General features: G+C 51.6%; 1 long non-coding RNA gene across 1 annotated transcript in view; it reads right to left on the bottom strand.

The window, feature by feature from the left end:
• The window catches only part of LOC140385386 (uncharacterized), a 222,477-nt gene that overhangs the window by 48,045 nt on the left and 154,242 nt on the right, over nucleotides 1–20,190 (bottom strand). Inside the window, exon 2 of the long non-coding RNA XR_011933350.1 lies at nucleotides 16,741–17,246. This is a non-coding gene — a long non-coding RNA (uncharacterized lncRNA). The remainder of the gene's footprint in view (nucleotides 1–16,740; nucleotides 17,247–20,190) is intronic.

Below are 20,190 nucleotides of genomic sequence, written 5' to 3'. Positions count from 1 at the left end.
AGTATAAGATGGCTGCCCGTTCCAGTCTGGATTTAGAGAAGAGTTTAAGTTGCACTGTAATTTTCCCTTAGCACTGGGGTTCCCAGAGTATTGTTTTCTTCTTCTGTTATTTTGTTTTGTAGCTCTGGGTGGGATGTCAGATATAATGCTGCCTGTATTCTATTTGGGTGCAGGCAGGTCATTTGTCCGTGGAAGGAACTTGTTGGGGGTTTTGTCCCTGACTCATCCAGTCTTACTTGTTCCCAATTATGTAGTAACTATTGTTTTGTGCTGTACTTGCTGTACATTGATACCTATAACTATCTTTCTGCCCTCTTTGCTTTTGTTTGATGAAATCTTTTGTGAACAAAATTGAATATATCAATAAATAGACATTATTAAAAAATCTTTTTGTGGTAGATACCTTTTCCCAACCCAAATATATTGACTTTTTATAAGGAGCCAATTTAATCTTGAGTCAAAGAAAAAGCAAGCCAAGGAAACATAATGGAGCACACACGCACGCACTCGCGCACACACCTTGTCCATGAGGCATAGATAGCAGTATGTTGTACCTGTTCAGTTGAATAATTTTGATAGCGCTGACTTTGGTAGATTCACAGTGTGTTGAAAACACTTGTCAACTTGTCCCAGAGGGAGAAATGACCTGGTTCTCTCTGCAGGGTTAACTGAAGAGGCTGTCCTGTTTCTTCCTGCTTCTGCCTGCTCGATAACTTGCCTCCAGCAAGGGAGATAAAGAGAGAGGTGAAGATAGAGACAGGGGAAGACCATTTAGCCCATCGAACCTATCCAACCATTCAATGAGATCACAGCTGACCTGTAACCTAACTCTATATACCTGCCTTTGACCCATATCACTTAATAGTTTTGCTTCACAAAAATCTACCTCAGATTTAAAATTAACTGATCTCGCTTCAACTGCTGTGTGTGGGTTTGTGGGATGACCTGTTGTTGTTCTTGCTTCTGTTTTTCTGCTTCTCCCACTTACATCATCAGTCAGATTTTAACCCATTTTCCCTGTGTATTCCTCGGAGGGTAACATTCATGTCTTACATTCATCTCAAATCTTCTTACACATTCTGAGATATAGATCAACAGGAGATGGGTGTTTCTGTGCCTGATGTAGTAAACAGTGGAGACTCGTAGTGTTTTTATGTTGCATGTGTGTGTTAATCCTGGGTGTAAATAAACTATTATTGAACTTGAACTAATTGACTGGTTGTTGGGTCTTTGATCGATATCCGGTTGAAACTTGTGGTGGTATCATTTGATACCTGGCGACTCTGAAAGCAATATACTCATTAATAACGGTCAGATTAATATCTGACTAAAGTAGATACCCCAGAATTGGCAACATTATTGGTGACGCTGGTGGGATAGTATTCCACTCATTAAAAGAGCAACATTATTGGCGTCTCCGGTGTGAATTGGCATCAGAGGTGGACCTTGACACCCCCTCAAATGCAAAATTTCATATCCTTCCAGGAAGGTACAATCCACATAGGAAGTTTTGAGAAGGGGTTCCTTTCCAGTATCGACCATCTTTTGATCAATATCTATTCTTGTATTTCTGTAAAATTAGAGGTCTTCTCTAACAATTCAACATGCCCGTAGTTAGTTGTTCTAACTCTGGCATGTGTCGGCAATCTTGACACCTAGGAACAGTATTTATCTTCAGTGGAGTTATATCAAGAGGTTTCCTGTACATAGCTGGCCTGCTGAGAGTAATGTGTGTATTTGGTGGCAATTAAATATAGTACCCGGATCTTTGACCCATTAGGTAAAGGCGGGGCAGATAAATGATTCAGAGAGCTACTTGTAGATGCATAATAAGTGAGCTTCCCAGTGTGAAATTGGGTGCAATTCCCTCCACACAGCCCAGCCAGAAACGTGCATGAAACCTGCCCGCCATTGCACTTTGAGTGAAATTTTACAGCCTTTCCCACCAGCGGGATTTTCCAGTCCCACTGAAGTCAATTGGCGTTTGAATGGCTCTTTCCATTTTCCATTCCTGCCTCTGCTACGACAGGGCCGTGAAATGCTGGGCAGGATTCTCCGTCCCGCCAGCCCCGTTTTCCAGTGCCGCACGCAATGAGGAATTCTCCAAACTTTCAGAGGCTAGGTGGACAACGGAGGGGTTGGCACCACACCAGCCGGCAGCAAAGAGCAAGTTTGCGCATGCGCGGAACGGCTGGCGTGATCTTGCGCATGCGTGGACCGGCCGGCATATTTCCGCGTATATGCAGACCGGCCGGCGTATTTCCGCGCATGCGCGGGAGTTCTCTTTGCGCCGGCCCCCAAGGCAATATGGCGGAGCCCTACAGGGGCCCGGCGCGGAGGAAAGAAGTCCCCCCACGGAACAAGGCCGCCCGCAGATCGGTAGGCCCCAATCGTGGCCAGGCCACCGTGGGGGCCCCCCCGGTGTCGGACCCCCCACGCCCCCCCGAGAACCACCCCCGCACACTTACCTGCCAGGTCCCGCCGTGCGTGAGCTGAGTAATTCACGCCGGCGGGACTGGGCAAAACTTTACGGCCACTCGGCCCATCGGGGTCCAGAGAATCGCCGGCGGGGGCGCTGTCAACGGCCCCCAACCGGCATGGCAGGAATCCCGCCGCCGCCCGAAAAACAGCACCAGAGATTAGGGCAGCCGGCGTCGGGGCGGGATTCGCGCCTCACCCCGGGGATTCTCCGACCCCCCGCCGGGTCTAGTCTCAGTCGTGATGATCCTGAAATTACCAGATTGTTGTGAATGCCCATCAGATTCATTAATGTCCTCCAGGGAAGGAAAACCGGCCTCCATGTGTCTACAGACCCACAACAATGTGGTTGACTTCTAACTACCCTCTGAAATGGCCTAACAAACCAGTCAGTTATATGAAACCACTGCAGAAAAGTTGAATAAAAATAAAACTGGATGGACCACCTGGCACCAATAAAGGCACAGGAAAAGACAACGGGTGGGATTCTCCGACCCCCGCCGGGGGTTACCCCATCTCTGGATCTGTAAAGATTTAATCACCTGCTAATGGTCGCATTCCAAGCATTGTTTGGCATCTTTGAATCTGTCTATATATGTGTTTCTGGAACATACCTCTTCATTCACCTGAGGAAGGAGCAGCGCTCCGAAAGCTAGTGACATCGAAACAAACCTGTTGGACTTTAACCTGGTGTTGTAAGACTTCGTACTGTTCTAAACCTACAACCTGTGCCACCTAGAGAGACACAGTAGATGCATGGGATCGCCACCACCAGCAAGCTTCCCTCCAAGTCATGCACCAACCTGACTTTGGAACATGTTACTCTTCCTTCATTGTTGCTGGGTCAAAATCCTGGAAATCTCTTGCAAACAACAGTGTACCGTTGTCACTTAGATTTCAGCGGTTCAAGAAGATGGATTATCACCACCATCTCAAGGACAATTAGGGATGGGCAAGATATGCTGGCTATGCTTGCAAACAAATATTTTAAAACTCATACTCGTGGACTGACAATCTCCACAGCTAATATGTGTCGGTAGAGGTGAGCAGTTCTCAGTATGTCAAATAAATAGAGCATTCTGTTCTCACATAATTGATATTTCATCCTTCCTTCACCATGTAAATATTCTTATATTGTTCCGGACATACAGCAGAGGTTATTTCAGAATCTGTGGAGGTACCACCAATTTGTTCATTTTGCCCCTCTAGCTGGAAGAAAAGCTATTGGATATGTGAGGGGTACTATAGCTGTGAGGCAAAAAAAATCTAAGTTGAATAAAAATGTTGTTCCTTTAGAAATACGGTGACCTATTAACCATTACTTTTTGTTAGCTGACACAGCTTTCTCCTTAATGCTGAAATAATTCCTTTATTAGATGGTTTCAATTTACTCCTAGTTCACTTAATTACCAAGCATTTCCAATTAGAAACATGAAACCACCCTGCCAACATGCTAAAGCATAATAGAATTCTGCCTTCCGGATACAGTAGTGTCGACTCTCCCATATTCATGGCTTTTGAGTATTTCATAAACTAATAGATGAATGAATGTACAGGCTATTATTTGAATTGGAAATACATCAGGTATCAGTTTGGCATGATGACACAGCATTTGCTGCCAAAATGATGGCAAGATTAAAGGCATTCACCATCATAAATGTAAATTATCCATCAACTTCTGATGAAGAAGAACAACCCCATGAATTACAAATATCATGATTTACCAGACAATTTATGCTGCTCCATAGTTAGGCTCATAAAAAACAGCTGCAATCCCTTCATATCTCAATGAGTTTCAAGATGTTGCTGCATTTACACATTAACTGACCATTAAGCTCCACACAAGGGCTCATACTTAAAAGCATGGGCGAGATTCTCCGACCCCCGCCGGGTCGGAGAATCGCCGCGGCTGGCGTGAATCCCGCCCCCGCCGGTTGCCGAATTCTCCACCACCGGATATTCGGCGGGGGCGGGAATCGCGCCGCGCCGGTTGGCGGGCCCCCACCTCGCGATTCTCCAGCCCGGATGGGCCGAAGTCCCGCCGCTAAAATGCCTGTCCCGCCGGCGTAGATTAAACCACCTACCTTACCGCCGGCGCGGACGGGCTCCGGGGTCCTGGGGGGGGCGCGGGCCGATCTGGCCCCGGGGGGTGCTCCCACGGTGGCCTGGCCCGTGATCGGGGCCCACCGATCCGCGGGCGGGCCTGTGCCGTGGGGGCACTCTTTCCCTTCCGCCTTCGCCACGGTCTCCACCATGGCGGAGGCGGAAGAGACTCCCTCCACTGCGCATGCGCGGGAATGCCGGGGGTTGAGGAGGGGGGAGGGGACATTTCCAATTAGGACAGCGTAGGAAACTTCTGTTATCAATTTGGAATGGAGCTGTGTACCATTCAGGCAATGCCAGGAAAAGGTTTTGTAGGTCACTTGTGCCAGGGGTCTGTTGAGTCTGAAAATGGGCTAACGGCATCTGTTATATTATGTAAAATAGCTAAACAACTCCTGAAGAAATCTCTCCAAGTGATTTTATGGATGATGTATTATTTTCTTTCTGTGTCTGCGTAATGAATGACTTACATTTTCATGGTGCTTTCTTACATTTTTAAATATATATTTTATTCCAAACTCATTTAAATATATTAACATAGCACAAAATAAACATAGTCCATCCAGTTTGTTCAACTTTTCCCCCTTTTAAACCCCACCCCAACCCTCCACCCATCCCACCTACCGCGACAAACAATTCCTCAAACATGGCCAGAAACGGCCTCCAACCCATGTAAGGCCCCTCCTCCGACACCCTCAAGGCAAACTTTATCTTCTCCAGCCTGAGAAATTCGTACAAATCCCCCAACCAAGCTGTAACCTCAGAAGCACTGCCGACCTCCAGTTTAATGATATCTGTCAGCGGGCAATCAGTGAGGCGATGGCCACAACATCAGTCTACTTCCCCTCCCGCAGCTCCGGTGCCTCCGAGACCCCAACAATCGCCACCAGAGGGTTCGGCGTCATCTTGACCCCCACAACACCCGACAAATTCTCGAACACCGCCCCCTCCAAAAACTACCCAATTTTGCACACACCCAAAATATGTGGATGTGGTTCGCCGGCCCCCTCCGGGAGTGGAGGGAGAGCTTGGGGTCTGTAGGGGGTCGCTGCTCTGGCATCCGTGTGGGCTCGGCCCACATTGAAATGGTTGTAGGGCAGCACGGTGGTGCAGTGGTTAGCACTGCTGCCTCGCGGTGCCGCGGACCCGGGTTCGATCCCAGCCTCAGGTCACTGTCCGTGTGAAGTTTACACATTCTACCCGTATCTGCATGGTCTCACCTCCATAACCCAAAGATGTGCAGGATAGGTGGACTGGCCACACTAAATGGCCACTTAATTGGAAAAAGAAAAGAAATGGGTACTCTAAATTTTTTTTGAAATGAAATTGATGTATTGAGCTGACTGGGCATATAGGGCCTCCGTGACTGTGCGGATGCACCTGTGCACCGAGGTCTGAGAGATCCCGGACAGGTCCCCACTTGGCACTTGGAAGGTCCACGTGATGTAAAAGTTCAGGTTGACCGTCACCTTGACAGCCACTGGGAGCGGGTGTCCTTCCTCCGTACCACCGCTGTGTCAGGTGTGCCATCATCTGGCAGATATGTCGCAATGTCTCCCTGCTCAGCTGGAGTCTCCGACGGCATGCCCAGTCCGGAACCGATTCTCCGCCCAATAACTTTTCCCGATGTCACGGTCGGCCAACGGAAAATCCCGCCCCAGACCTTCCAGGAGTCTGGTTAGGTGGGGTTACGGGGATAGGGCAGGGCAGTGGGCCTGTGTTAGGGTGCACTTTCGGAGAGTCGGTGCAGACTCGCTGGGCCGAATGGCCTCCTTTTGCACTGTTGGGATTCTATAATTCTATGAATGAGGTGATAGAAGTTTGGAACTCTATTCTGCAAACAGCAATTGATCCTAGATTAATATCAAAACTAGATCAAGAGTAAATTTAAATCTGAGATTGAGATCTAAGATGCAATAAGAACGGTAGCAACTGTCTTGCTAAAACCTTGCAGCATTGTGCAGTGTGTGGAAGGTGTGTTTAGGCTGAAGATTTTTTGTGTGTCAGCTATTTTGAAAAAACCTTTGTTAGTAAGTTATGCCTGTTGTCTTATGCCAATTTAAGTCCTGTGGTGTGCAGGAAATTAATGTTTTCCTTGTGATTTGTGGTTTTAGGTTTAATGGAGAGGTGATGATTATTGAGGATATTGATAAATTCTTCGAATTCTGTTTCTATACATGTCCAAATACCGCATATGTCAACACAAATATAGAATGTAATGTTACCACTTAACTGCATCACCTAATAAGAGAGTTGGTGAGAATGGAAAAAGCCCTGAAAACCAAACTGCATAAAATGTAGCTCTTTAGAAAACTTCAAGAACAAACCTCAAAAAAACATTGGGCGGGATTCTCTGTTGTAGCGGCAGAGTGTTTGACGCCGGAACGTTTTACGACGGCGTCAGCGGGTGGCTAGGAGCATCGATCCTGCGGCGCACAAGAGGCCAGCACGTGCGCCACGAGAAGCGCGGGTGGAGTGGCCCCAGACCGGCGTCGGATACGCGGGCCTTGTCTCATAAATTGCGCGAGGTTTAGGGACCACGACCTCGACACGCTCCTGGACGCAGTGGAGCAGAGGAGGACGGTCCTGTACCCCAGACCGGGCCACCACAACCCACGCAGCACCATCTGGCGTATGTGGCGGGAGGTGGGCCAGACCGTCAGCGTCGTGGGGCACACCCCACGGACCAGCTAACAGTGCCGCAAAAAGCTGCACGACCTAACCAGGGAAGCCAGGGTGAGTACACAGCAATGTGCCCCTGGCAGCCCCCCCCCCCCCCCCCCCCCCCAAGGAGGGAGGTACAACCCCCTCCCTGGCCCACATGGGCTGCATCCACCCATGCCAGCCGCATTGGCCGGGTGCCCCGTGCTCCTATGCCATCATATATGCGTTGGACCGCCTAACACTGATGTTTGCTCCCCACCCCCCTCAGGATAAGAGCGTCCACAATCACAGGGAGCGGGAAACAACCGGAGGGGGTCCACCTATACTGCACTCCCTCACCATCAATGAGCAGAGGGCACTGGATCTCGCACGTGGAGCCGAGTACCGGGAGGTTGCCGGGTGCCAGGTCGGAGGTGTACCACCAAGTGAGACTCTCCTACCTGACTCCACCCCCTCACACCAGCCCCTCACTACACACCCTCACCCCCTTCCGCCTGTCTAACAATACGTGCTGTCTTGTGTCTTACAGGACCAGCCGCCGGTCGTCCCGGGCCGTCTGGCGTACCACCCACAGCTAGTGCCAATTCCAGTGACCCCCCCCAGGGACGCAGGCCACGGCGGGGAGGGCAGCCGTCACAGAAGTCCTGCTACCGACACAGAGACCCAGGATACTGACACATTTGTGAGGGCCATGAAGAATCCAGCACGAGTTTTAAGGATACAAAGAAATAACATTTATTTACAATAACATATATATACAACAGCAGCAACTTCGCTTGCTGCTCACTCCTTCCTGTTGGTTCCAAACTGGCCAGCTTTATTTATACAGGGACTCTGCTAATGATTTCTCCGCCCCCCTCATTGGGGAAGCTCATACTCCCACAGGATTGTGGGATTGTCATTAGTTCCCAGCCAATGGTAAGCAGGGGTTATAACATCCCTCCCCCCCAAATTCCAAGGAATCCACCGAAGACCCTGGCGAAGGAGGGCGTCGGACTAGTTTTGCCGCAGGCCGGACACCATTTGCACGAGGTGCTGGATCAGGCGGCGTGTAATGAGATGGAGAACGGTGCTTCCGTGATGAATGACGTAACGGTTGTACATCCACGGCCCGTGGGCCCGAGGACTCCCCCTCTGATGCGTCCTGTGTCTCCATCTCGGAGTCAGAGTCCGCTGCCTCCGTCATCTCGGCGTCTCTATCTCCATGCGGTTCTGTAACGACCTGCGCAGGCATTGAATGAGGCACCAGAGGAAGATTGTGAGGACTACTTTCCATTGTCTCTGGTTTCTGTGGCTGTAGAAATGAGCTCCGGGGGCGGGGAATCTTTGGAAGGGAATAGTCTTCTGGACCGAACGTGGTATACATGTTTGCGCTGGAGCCGACCCTGGGCTTGCACCTGGTAAGATATAGGGCCCGTTTAGCGAAAGATTACGCCAGGGACCCATTGGGCACCACCAGCAAAATTCCGAACGAACGCTGGGTCATCGGGCGCAAACTGCCGAATCGGCCGATGCCGAGAAAAACCCTGTCCCTGCCGTTCTTTTGTGCGGCGTACTTTTGTGCCAATGTCCGGGGAAACCATGCTCAGGCGGGTGCGAAGTCTCCGGCCCATTAGGCGTTCTGTGGGAGCTACCTCAGTCACCGCATGGGGGGTGGTCCTATACGAAAACAAAAAGCGAGCCAGTCTCGTGTCCATTGACCCGGAAGACTGCTTCTTTAGGCCTCGTTTGAATGTCTGCACTGCGCACTCCGCCAACCCATTTGAAGCCGGGTGGTAAGGGGCAGTGCGGATATGGCGTATGCCGTTCATCTTCATGAACCTCGCAAACTCCTCACTTGTGAATGGAGTGCCGTTATCCGTGACCAGTACCTCGGGGAGGCCATGCGTACTAAAAGACAAACGCATCTTCTCAATTGTTGCGCAGGACGTTATGCCTACCATCTTGTGCACCTCGAGCCATTTAGACTGGGCGTCGATTAATAAAAGGAACATGGATCCTTGAAAAGGGCTGGCGAAATCCGCATGCAAGCACGCCCAAGGCCGCCCTGGCCATTCCCAGTGATGTAGGGGCGCGGCCGGCGGAAGCTTCTGATGCTCTTGGCAAATGGAGCAGTTTTGGGCCACCTTCTCAATGTCGGTGTCGAGGCCTGGCCACCAGACATAACTCCGGGCCTATCATTTTGGTCACACCTGGAGGGCCAATGTGCAAGTCTCTTAGTATCAGCTCCTGTCCGTTTTCCGGGACAATCACACGCGTCCCCCACAAGAGGATGCCGTCTTCCACGCTGAATTCTGACAGCTTGGAGGAAAATGCCCGCAACTCGCCTGGGAGCTGTGTATGCTGCCCACCATACAGGACTATGTGCCAAACCTTTGACAGGACTGGCTCCGTCTGGGTCCACTCACGGATCTGTGATGCCGTGACAGGCAAGGTCTCCATAAAATGTAGGGTTGCAACCACCTCACCGGTCATGGGGGTCGACTTGGGGCCGGTCGATAAAGGCAATCGGCTCAGTGCATCGGCATTCACTATCTGCGTTCCTGGTTTGTGCTCCAGAGAATACTCGTATGCAGCGAGCAACAAACCCCAGCGCTGGATCCGTGCAGAAGCAATGGGCGGTATTGGCTTATCCTCTCTGAAAAGTCCCAGCAGAGGCTTATGATCAGTCACGATAATGAAGTGGCGGCCATACACGTACTGGTGGAAACGTTTCACCGCAAAGACCACTGCCAGGCCCTCCTTCTCGATCTGCGCGTACAGTCAATGTGCGGGAGGCGAAAACTATCGGCCGCTCGTCCCCGTTCTCCATCTTGTGGGACAGGACGGCCCCAATACCATACGGGGATGCATCACATGTGACGAGCAAAGGCTTTCCAGGATCATAGTGGGTTAGTAACCCAGACGACGACAATTGTTATTTTACCCGCCGGAAAGCGGTTTCTTGCGGCTGACCCCAAACCCAGGTGTGATTTTTCTTTAGCAGAAGGTGCAACAGGGCCAGCGTAGTTGCCAGATTGGGGAGGAACTTCCCATAATAGATTATGAGGCCGAGAAAAGAACGAAGATGCGAAGTGTCAGTCGGGGCGGGGGCCTGTTGAATCGCGCGCACCTTCTCTGCGACGGGGTGCAAACCTTCATGGTCCACCCGATGACCCAGGTAGACTACTTCCTTCACCTGAAAGATGCACTTTGTGTGACGTAAACGGACTCCAGCCTCCAAAAAGCGTCTAAGGACAGCCTCCAGATTTTCCAAATGTTCCTGCTCCGACGTCTCTGTGATCAAAACGTCATCTAAATAGACAGCGACACGTGGTAAATCACTCAAAATGCCCTCAATAACGCGTTGAAAAATAGCGCAGGCAAAGGATACTCCAAAGGGCAAACATGTATATTCATACAGGCCCCGGTGTGTATTAATCGTTACACATGGTCAGGAGGCAGGGTCCAGCTCCAACTGTAGGTAGGCGTGACTCATATCTAATTTTGTGAACGAGAGTCCGCCTGCAAGCTTCGCGTAGAGATCCTCTATGCGAGGCATTGGACATCGGTCGAGTCGGGAAACCGTATTCACTGTAAATTTATAGTCGCTGCACAAGCGAACTGTGGCATCTGGCTTTGTTACAGGTACAAATGGTGCTGCCCAGTCAGCGAAACGGACGGGCCTGATAATACCCAAATTCTGCAAACGAGTGAGCTCCACGTCTACCTTCTCAAGCAAGGCGTAAGGCACCGGGCGCGCCCGGAAATAGCGCACCGTGGCTCCTGGTTCGACTTGGATACGGGCTACAGCCCCTTTTATTTTCCCCAAACAGGGCTGCAATACATCTGGGTATCATCCTAGCACCTCAGTCAACCCTCCAGAAACTGTTTGGAGGCTGTGCTGCTACTGCAACCGCAAATGGCGCAACCAGTCCCGACCCAACAGGCTGGGCCCATGGCCGCGCACCACGATAAGTGGGAAACGCCCCTCCTGGCATCCATAAACAACAGGGGTCATCGTAGTTCCTGCAATGTCCAATGGTTCCCCCGTGTAGGTGGCCAACCTGGCCTGTGTGTCGGTTAATGTAAGGGTCTGTATACCCTGCTTGACGTGGTCGAATGTCCTCTGGGCGATCACGAAGACCGCTGCGCCAGTGTCCAACTCCATCTGAAGCGGGTGACCGTTGACCCGTACTGTCACCTTAATGGGGACCACACGGGGAGCTGCCACACAATGCAGCTGCAGGCAGTCGTCCTCCGTCTCCACGTCCTCAGGAGTAGTCGCCGCAGGTTCATCCACATGGAAGGTACGGCCCCTGGGCTGGCCCAGTTTTGGTCGGAACGACGGCGCCCCCAGGACCGGCGTCCGTGACGGGGTCAGCGCCTACAAGTCTGACACGGACATGGCTCCTCATCCATTGGTTCAGGAGAAGGCTCCCTTCGGGGAGGAATGTCCGACGGCCACTGCCGTCGATCCGGACGTCTCCTCGCCCAAGGTACCGCAGGAATGCGGGGAGATGTTTTCGGACGGAAGGGGTTGCGCCCCAAGGCATACACCTCCTTTCCCTGTAGCTCCTGCACTCCTCGTTCTGCGTTCTCTCAGGACAATACTATTTGAATGGCCTGTTGAAAAGTCAATGTTGGCTCAGCTAACAACTTTCTCTGGGTGGCCGCATTGTTAGTACCGCAAACCAAACGGTTGCGTAACATTTCTGACAAGGTCTCACCATAGTCACAGTACTCCGCAACCCTGCGTAGCCTGGATGGAAAGTCGGCAAGGGATTCTCCTGGGGTCCTCTCAGCGGTATTAAACTGCTAACGTTGGACTATCGTGGACGGGGTTGGGTTAAAATGTTGCCCCACTAAATTCACAAGTTCATCAAACGTTTTGCTGTCCGGCGCAGCTAGGTACGTAAGGCTCCTAATCACCCCAAACGTATTCAGGCCACAGGCGGTGAGCAATATGAACACCTGGAGCTCGTTTTCGGTGATATTGTTTGCCCGGAAATAGTAACTCATCCGTTGTGCGTACTGATTCCAGCTTTCCAGCGCAGCATCAAAAACATCCAAACGTCCGTACAGAGGCATGGTGTAATAGAAAACAACTTCCAACCTGTATCCAACAAAAGTCCAGGGAGGTGGCTTCAGCAGTGTGGACAGCTATTCACTTTAACCCTCATCGCCAGTTTTGTGTGGGCCACGAAGAATCCAGCACGAGTTTTAAGGATACAAAGAAATAATATTTATTTACAGTAACATATATACACAACAGCAGCAACTTTGCTTGCTGCTCACTCCTTCCTGCTGGTTCCAAAGTGGCCAGCTTTATTTACACAGGGAGTCTGCTAATGATTTCTCCGCCCCCCCTAATTGGGGAAGCTCATACTCCCACAGGATTGTGGGATTGTCATTAGTCCCCAGCCAATGGTAAGCAGGCAGGTTATAACAGACACACAGAGGACAGACACCCAGGACACTGACACACAGACAGGGAACATCGAGACCCCGGACTTTGGCTCCGAGGACGACATGGACTTTACGTCACTGCTGTCTCCCACACCCTCCACCATCGCAGAGACTCTCACCTCGGTTGGGCAATTTAGTGATGAGGCTTCTGGAACACTCACTGGTGCGCACCACACAGCCGTCCACCCGGTACAGCAGGTGGAGGTAGGAGCAGTCGAGGGGCTGGGCGGTCGGAGGGCAGACCGTCCCCAGCAACCATCTGCCATCCAGACGGGTCCCGGGTTCCTGGAAGTACCAGGCCCACCCAGAGACCCAATGCAGTCAGTGGTGCCGTTAATGGCTGCCACCCAGGCCGACAGCGCACGGATGGCATCCGTGATGGAGGCAACGGGGTGTCGGCCATGGGTCAGACATGCAAGGCATGGGGCTTCATGTGCATGCATCATCGGTGGCCCAGGACAGGGCGGCCCTCTCACAGGCAGCCATGTGTCAGAGCAAGCTGGAGATTTCAGCGGCACTCCGCTATGTGGCCGAGTCTCAGCAGGCCATCGCTGAGAGCATCGGCGGAATTGCCCAGGTGCTGGATGGCGTCGCACAGGCCCAGAGGGAGGTGGTGCAGTCCCAGACAGGGATGGCTCCCTCCCTGAGCTCCATCGCTGCTAATGTTCAGACCCTGGTTGATACCATAGCAGTCTTCCAGGACTGGCAGCGGCAGATGTCAGTGGTGCCTCGGGGCTTGTCTCCGCTCGCACCCCCATCCCATGGAGAGGCCCAAGGGCCATCGGGCACCCCGAGGGAGGAGGAGGTGCTGGGGCTCGTGCCGGTGACTCCTGCAGGGGAGGTCCCGGAACACGGCGGCACCTCGGACTCCCACCCATTCTATCCCTGGTGCATCTGGTGGACAGCGGGCAGAACAGGGTGGCACCCCGCCATCCAGGATGCCCGAGGTGCAGCCTGGCCCATCCAGGTTGGGCCTCCCCAGGAAATGAGTGCCAATGGGGACCCAGGTCGCAGGGCAGGAGTCTCAGCAGTCCGCCTCCACTGCTGCTGTGTCGTCTGGGGAACTACAAAGACGTAGTCATGGGGCCCGTGAGGCCAGGAAGTTAGACACCTAGTAAGTTGGCACGGGTGCAGTGCACAGTTTAGTTATAGGGGCCAGGGCACGTGTATGTAACTTTTCTAATTAAACTCACTGTTACACCAATGCAAGCTGCCTCTGCTATGTCCGATGCTTGCGGGGTCGGGTAGGGGACTGAGTACCACTGGTCGAGGGATGATGGAACGTTGAGCCCCGGTGGGTGTAATGTGCCCCCCCCCCCACCAGCCGTCCACGCCACCCCGCCCCCAGCAATTTGACAGGGCCATGTGATGGAGTGTCCAGCACGCATACAGGGAACTCCTAGGTGGAGGGTATAACTGTGGCCATGCGTCAGACATTGTCTAACGATGTGGACCTCCGAGCTCATTGCAGAGCGGGTTGTCATCATTCTCCATGGCATGGACTACACCCGCTTCCACAAGCAACCATGTGAGCCCAGCCCGTTGTGCCACAGGTGGATGTGTAATGGAGGGGTAGTGTGCATGCGGGTGATGCGGCAGTGTGGGAGCTGAGGGTGGTGGGTGGTGGGGGAGGTGCGTCTCATGGGTGTTGTGGGAGGTGGGGGTGGTGGGTGGTGAGGTGGTGCCAGTGCCCCTGCTCTGCGAACCCCTACCTCCCTAGTTGGTGAAACGTGCGGCGATCAATGCCTCCCGTGCTCGCTGGCCCTGCCGGTGGCGTTGTGCAGCCTCTCGTCCATGTCCAGCCCCCATGTCCCGTCAATTTTCCCCCCTCCCCATCCTCCTCATCTGGAGAGGTGTGCCCTTCCTCGTGCTCCTCCTGCCCATCTGCCTCCCCCTCCTCCAGTACATTGCCCCTCTGCTGGGCTATATTGTGGAGGATGCAGCAGACCACAGCAATGCGGCTGACCCTTTCCGACGGGTACTGGAGGGCCCCTCCAGAGTGGTCCAGGCACCTGAAGCGCATCTTCAACAGCCCAAAGCACCTCTCGACCACACCCCCCTGGTCGCACAATGGGCATCGTTGTAGTGGGTCTCCGCGTCGATCTGTGGCCTCCGTATAGACGTCATCAGCCACGACCGCAACAGGTAACCACTGTTGCCCAGCAACCAGCCCCTCAGCCGGGGGATGGGGGGGGGGGGGCGGTGTCACTCGAACATGCCGGGGGTGAACGAATGCGCCAGTATAAGCGAGTCATACACACTGCCCGGGTAACAGGGGCAGACATGCAGGATCTTCATCTGATGGTCACACACCACTTGCACGTTCATGTAGTAGGTCCCCTTCCTCTTCATGAACACCGCCCTGTTATCCGCTGGTGGTCGCATGGCGACATGTACCCTATCAATCACCCCCTGTACCATGGGTATCCAGCCACGGCAGCGAACCCCGCTGCCCGGGCATCCTGGTGGGCACGGTCCACAGGGAACTGGATGTAGCGGGCTGCGATGTCATACAGGGCGTCTGTCACTGCACGGATGCACCTGTGCACCAATGCTTGGGAGATGCCGGACAGGTCCCCACTCGTCGACTGGAACGACCCCGTCGCGTAGATGTTCAGGGCCACCATAACTTGACGGCCACAGGGAGAGGGTGTCCTCCCCCAGTCCCACGCGGTGCCAGGTGTGCCATCAGTTGGCAGATATGGGCGACGGTTTCCCGGCTCATCCGGAGTCTCCTCCTGCATGCCCTGTCCGAGAGGTAATCGAAGGACATGCGGCGCCGGTACACACAAGGCCTCATCGGGAGCCTACGGCGCCATAGCACCATCTTCTCCTCCCCCCTCCTCCTCATCCTCAGCGGTATCCTCATCCTGTGTCTCGCCTTCCTCCTCCTCCTGCGCCTGTCGGGCAGGTGGCCCTCCAGCCTGAGCGGCTGCCACCTGCCCCTCTGCAGCCCGTCCCTCTGCTGCAGCCTCCGTCGCCTCTCTGAGCCGTCAGCGCCGACGCTGCCTCAGGGCTGCATGCAGGCACCGTGTTAAATATGTTTCTGCATTGTTTACTTCAATTATCTTATTCATTTATAATGATCTCAATTAGATGTTGCGTTCTGATGTTTCAGTAAGACATTTGTAGAAGCTTGTAAAGTATAATACAAAACATTTATTAACAAAAATTATTTTATAAATACAAAACTTTGTAACCAGTTAACATTTAACTTAACGTTTAACTTTTTCAGCTAAACAATGACATAACACTGCCTCAACTTTTCCAAATTTCTTGTAGTAAAATACATTTTCTCACTTAAACACAACTGTTTGAGACTATTTAAGTGAGGTTTAATGTAGGTGTACTAAAAGTGTGAGGCATTGAAATTTGCCTATGGCAATCGAGCAGGGAGGCATTTATTTCTCTTATTTTTGGGAGGGCGGAGGGGAGAATTTGTTACTAAGTGTGACGAATCCTCATTTTTGTAGCAATTGATTAGACGTCATTCTCGTGGAACAGAATGGCCTAATTCTGCTCCTATATCTTATGGTCCCGTCTATTTGTAAAGGGAAGGTAGGGAAGATGGGGAGGAGGCAGCGAAGGATGGGGGGGGGGGGGGGTGCGGAGTGGGGGGAGGAGAGGAAGGGGAAGCAGAGAGTTTTGACAATTGTTAATTGACCAGCTCAATGTCCTAAAGCAGCAGATGCTTAGGCGCAGTGTGTTGGCACACATCTCCTCTGAAATCATTTTGGGATGTCCTTTTGGCAGTACACTCTGAGGGGTGGGTGATTGATTCTCTGCAATACCTGTCAGAGAGATAGTTCACATTAGCTTACAGGAGGCTTGCATATATCAACTAAGGTATTACATTTTGTTAAAGCATTAAACGTAATCACTGAGGCTTCTAAGGATGAGCATTATAGTCGCAAATCCCGCAGGAAGTTACGAGCCATTATGTCCAAACGACGGGAAAAAGCCCAGGGCAGAGTTAGCCCAAGGTTTCCAAGTAGGGAATGCAGGAGAACTTCACAAGGAAAGTAAAAGAAAGTCAAAGCCACTTACATGTTTTGGCCTCTTGGGTTGCAGTTCTCCTTCTCAATTGATTGGCATAGTGAAGAGTGAAAACATCTGACTTATACAGGCCTCCAATTAGAATTGTGGTTGAATAATGACAGCATTGGGCACTAATATTTTTAAAAGAAGGGACCACTACCTTCAACTGGTGCCGAGATGGAGTCCTCAGAAATTGGGATTGGCAACTTGCAGGGAGGAAGGGGGAATCAGTGGTGTTAAACTGGCCATTTTAACTGCTTGTCTCCTACTTTCTTTTTTTTAAATTTAGAGTACCCAATTCTTTTTTTTAAATTAAGGGGCAATTTAGCATGGCAATCTACCTACCCTGCACATCTTTTTGGATTGTGGTGGTGACACCCACGCAGACAAGGGAGAATGTGCAAACTCCACACGGATAGTGGTCACCTACTTTTTGCTGGGTGGGCAGGGTTAAAATTCACCCTCGAAACTGAGCTGCTTCTCTCAGTTCATCAGCATTCACTCTATGGGTCGCTCTGGAACAAACAGGACAAAATATTATAAATGGTAGTTGGCAGCAATATCAATACTCTATATAAGTGAACCATAAATAGTTTACACAAAATGTTTGTTTAATTTTTTTTAAATATACATTAATACTGGAAATATTTGCTAAAACACAAAAATTATTTTTAGAAAACTGTCATTGTTTCATTATCCCCTTTTAGACTGGGAGTATAATTGGCCTTCCTTTGCAATCTATTTATAATGTCTGGATATGATGTTGGATGGGACTTCTGCCCAAAAATTAAATTTTGAAAGGCCCTCATTAGAATGGTGCATGTACACATCACTACTGTAGCTTCCTGCTCAGACCAAGCAAGTGTATAATAAAGGCATATTTGCAATGGTCAAAATTTGTAACCAGTACCAAAACCAACAAGTGGAAAATTGTATTATTAAAAAATATATTTGATAGTATAACTCCATGATGGCACAGTGATCAGGATTCGGTGCTGTCACTGCATCCTGAGTTCAATTGCCGGTCAGGATCTATTTGATCAAATTGCAACAGGCTTGTTAAACTAAATGAGCACTTCCTGTTTCTAAAATTTCTAATGTTACCATCCTCTGTTATTCCTCCCTCAGTTTTTGTTGAAGTATGTATGCTTCTCTTGCTTTAAGTGTACTGTGATGCACACTACACACTGCCCTATTTCAGGCTGCTGCCATTGTTCTTCTTTAACCCAATATCCAAAAATAATTACAATGCCACAAAACAAAGTTACTGCATCTAGAATAGATCTTTTTCTTTCTTGCTTTCTTGTTCGTCGACAGGATTCCTGCCCCAGGCAATTTGATTTGTGAGTGTATGGGTTGAATGGGCTACTGATTTTCTTCACTCTCACACTTCATTTAGCAATGTGATGAATGATATCTGTATACATATGTACCTTTAATGCGTAGGCCCCTTTAAGACCGGGTTTGGAACCCTGGGGGACTCCGCCTCCGGCACCGCCCCCAGGAAGCTGTATATAAGGTTACATTCAGTAGGCAGTGTGCAGTGAGCACACTTCTCGGCAGCTGTCTGGTTTTCTGGTTATTAAAGCCTTTGTATTATCGAACTCCTCTCCTGAGTCGTAATTGAGGGTATCTCAATTTAATAACCAGACCACATCATGAAGGACAGCGGTCTAAAGCCGGAGAAGCTCAATTTGGACGCTCAGTCGCCGGAAGCCACTGAAATTTTTTAATACTGGCTCCGGTGCTTTGAGGCCTTGCTGAATTCCTCAGAGACTGAAGTTGACGGACCTCGCAAGCTGAGCTTACTACATGCCCGGGTGGGCCACCGACTATCCTCCGTGATCGAGAAAGCTGCGACGTACGAAACGGCGGTCGAAATCCTACAGAAGCGCTTCGTAAAGCCGATAAACGAGGTACACGCCAGACATTTGCTCTCGACCTGCCGCTAGCGCTCCGGGGAAACGCAAGATGAATACTTGGAGAGACCCACCGCGCTCGCCAGGAACTGTAACCATAAAGAGGCGACGGCAGAAGTCCACATGAACTTCCATATTCGTGATGCTTTCGTGTCTGGTATCCAATCCACGTACATCCGGCAGCTGCTCCTAGAAGACGGAGCGAAGGACCTCCAAGGCACGGTAACGCTCGCCTCTTCCCTGGAAGCGGCCCACCATAATCTCCGCACGTACTCCACGGACCTTGCGAACCCCTCTCGATCCCCTCCAGACTCGGCCATGCTTCAGGCCTGCGCCGCGCGGCGACCCGCTCACACTGGGGGCCCCCAATGCTATTTCTGTGGGCAAGGCCAGCATTCACGCCACATTGCCCGGTCCGCTCCGCTATCTGCGGCGAATGCGGACAGAAGGGGGACTTCACAAAGGTCTGCCTGGCTGGGCCCAAAGACCAGAAACAAAAGTCTCATCGGGCCCAGAAATCGAACTCCCGGGACCACAGGCCCTGCAACACGGCCGCGCGGAGGCCGGACACGCCTACTTCCGACGCATCATCAGCCTCGTGCGAGTCATGGGGGTAGCCATCTTGGCGGCGGCCATCTTCAAAACTCATAACGTGCGACCGACAGCGGCGGCCATTTTGCTAGTCCGATTCAACCGAGGACTCTGACTGCCCGCAACTAGGAGCGATCACGCTCGATCAATCTCGGCTGAAGCACCTGCGAAACTCAATGATGCAGGTTCAAATCAACGGCAGCGACACCCCCTGCCTTTTTGACTCCGGGAGAACGGAGAGCTTTATCCATCGAGACACGGTAAGATGCTGCTCCCTGCACACCTATCCCGCCTCCCAAACTATCGCCCTCGCATCTGGGTCTCATTCGGTCCAAATCACGGGGTATTGTGTCGCGAACCTCGCTATCCAAGGTGCCAAATACGCCTGTTTTAAACTTTATGTCCTCCCTCACCTCTGCGCCCCCCTGCTGCTCGGTCTGGACTTTCAGTGCAGCCACCGAAGCCTGACACTGAAGTTCGGCGGACCCCTGCCCCCGCTCACGGTATGTAGCCTGGCGACACTCAAAGTGGCACCACCCCCCCCCCCCTCTTCGCGAACCTCACCCCCGACTGTAAGCCCGTCGCCACCAGGAGTCGGCGGGACAGTGCCCAAGACGTGATTTTCATCAAGTCAGAGGTTCAGCGGCTACTAAAAGAAGGGGTCATAGAGGCTAGCAACAGCCCTTGGAGGGCACAAGTACTGGTAGTCCGCTCCGGGGAAAAACAACGTATGGTGGTGGACAAGAGCCAGACCATAAACCGCTTTACGCAACTCGATGTGTACCCACTCCCCCGCATAGCAGAAATGGAGAAACCGAATCGCCCAGTATCGAGTATTCTCCACTGTCAACCTAAAATCGGCCTATCATCAACTCCCTATCCGCCCAGAGGACCGCCCCTATACAGCCTTCGAAGCAGCCGGTCGGCTCTTCCACTTCCTCAGGGTCCC

Source organism: Scyliorhinus torazame, chromosome 11, assembly GCF_047496885.1.
Source record: "Scyliorhinus torazame isolate Kashiwa2021f chromosome 11, sScyTor2.1, whole genome shotgun sequence".
Lineage (NCBI taxonomy): Eukaryota > Metazoa > Chordata > Chondrichthyes > Carcharhiniformes > Scyliorhinidae > Scyliorhinus > Scyliorhinus torazame.
The sequence above is the reverse complement of the archived record's forward strand: the minus strand, read 5'-3'. Positions and strand labels throughout refer to the sequence as shown.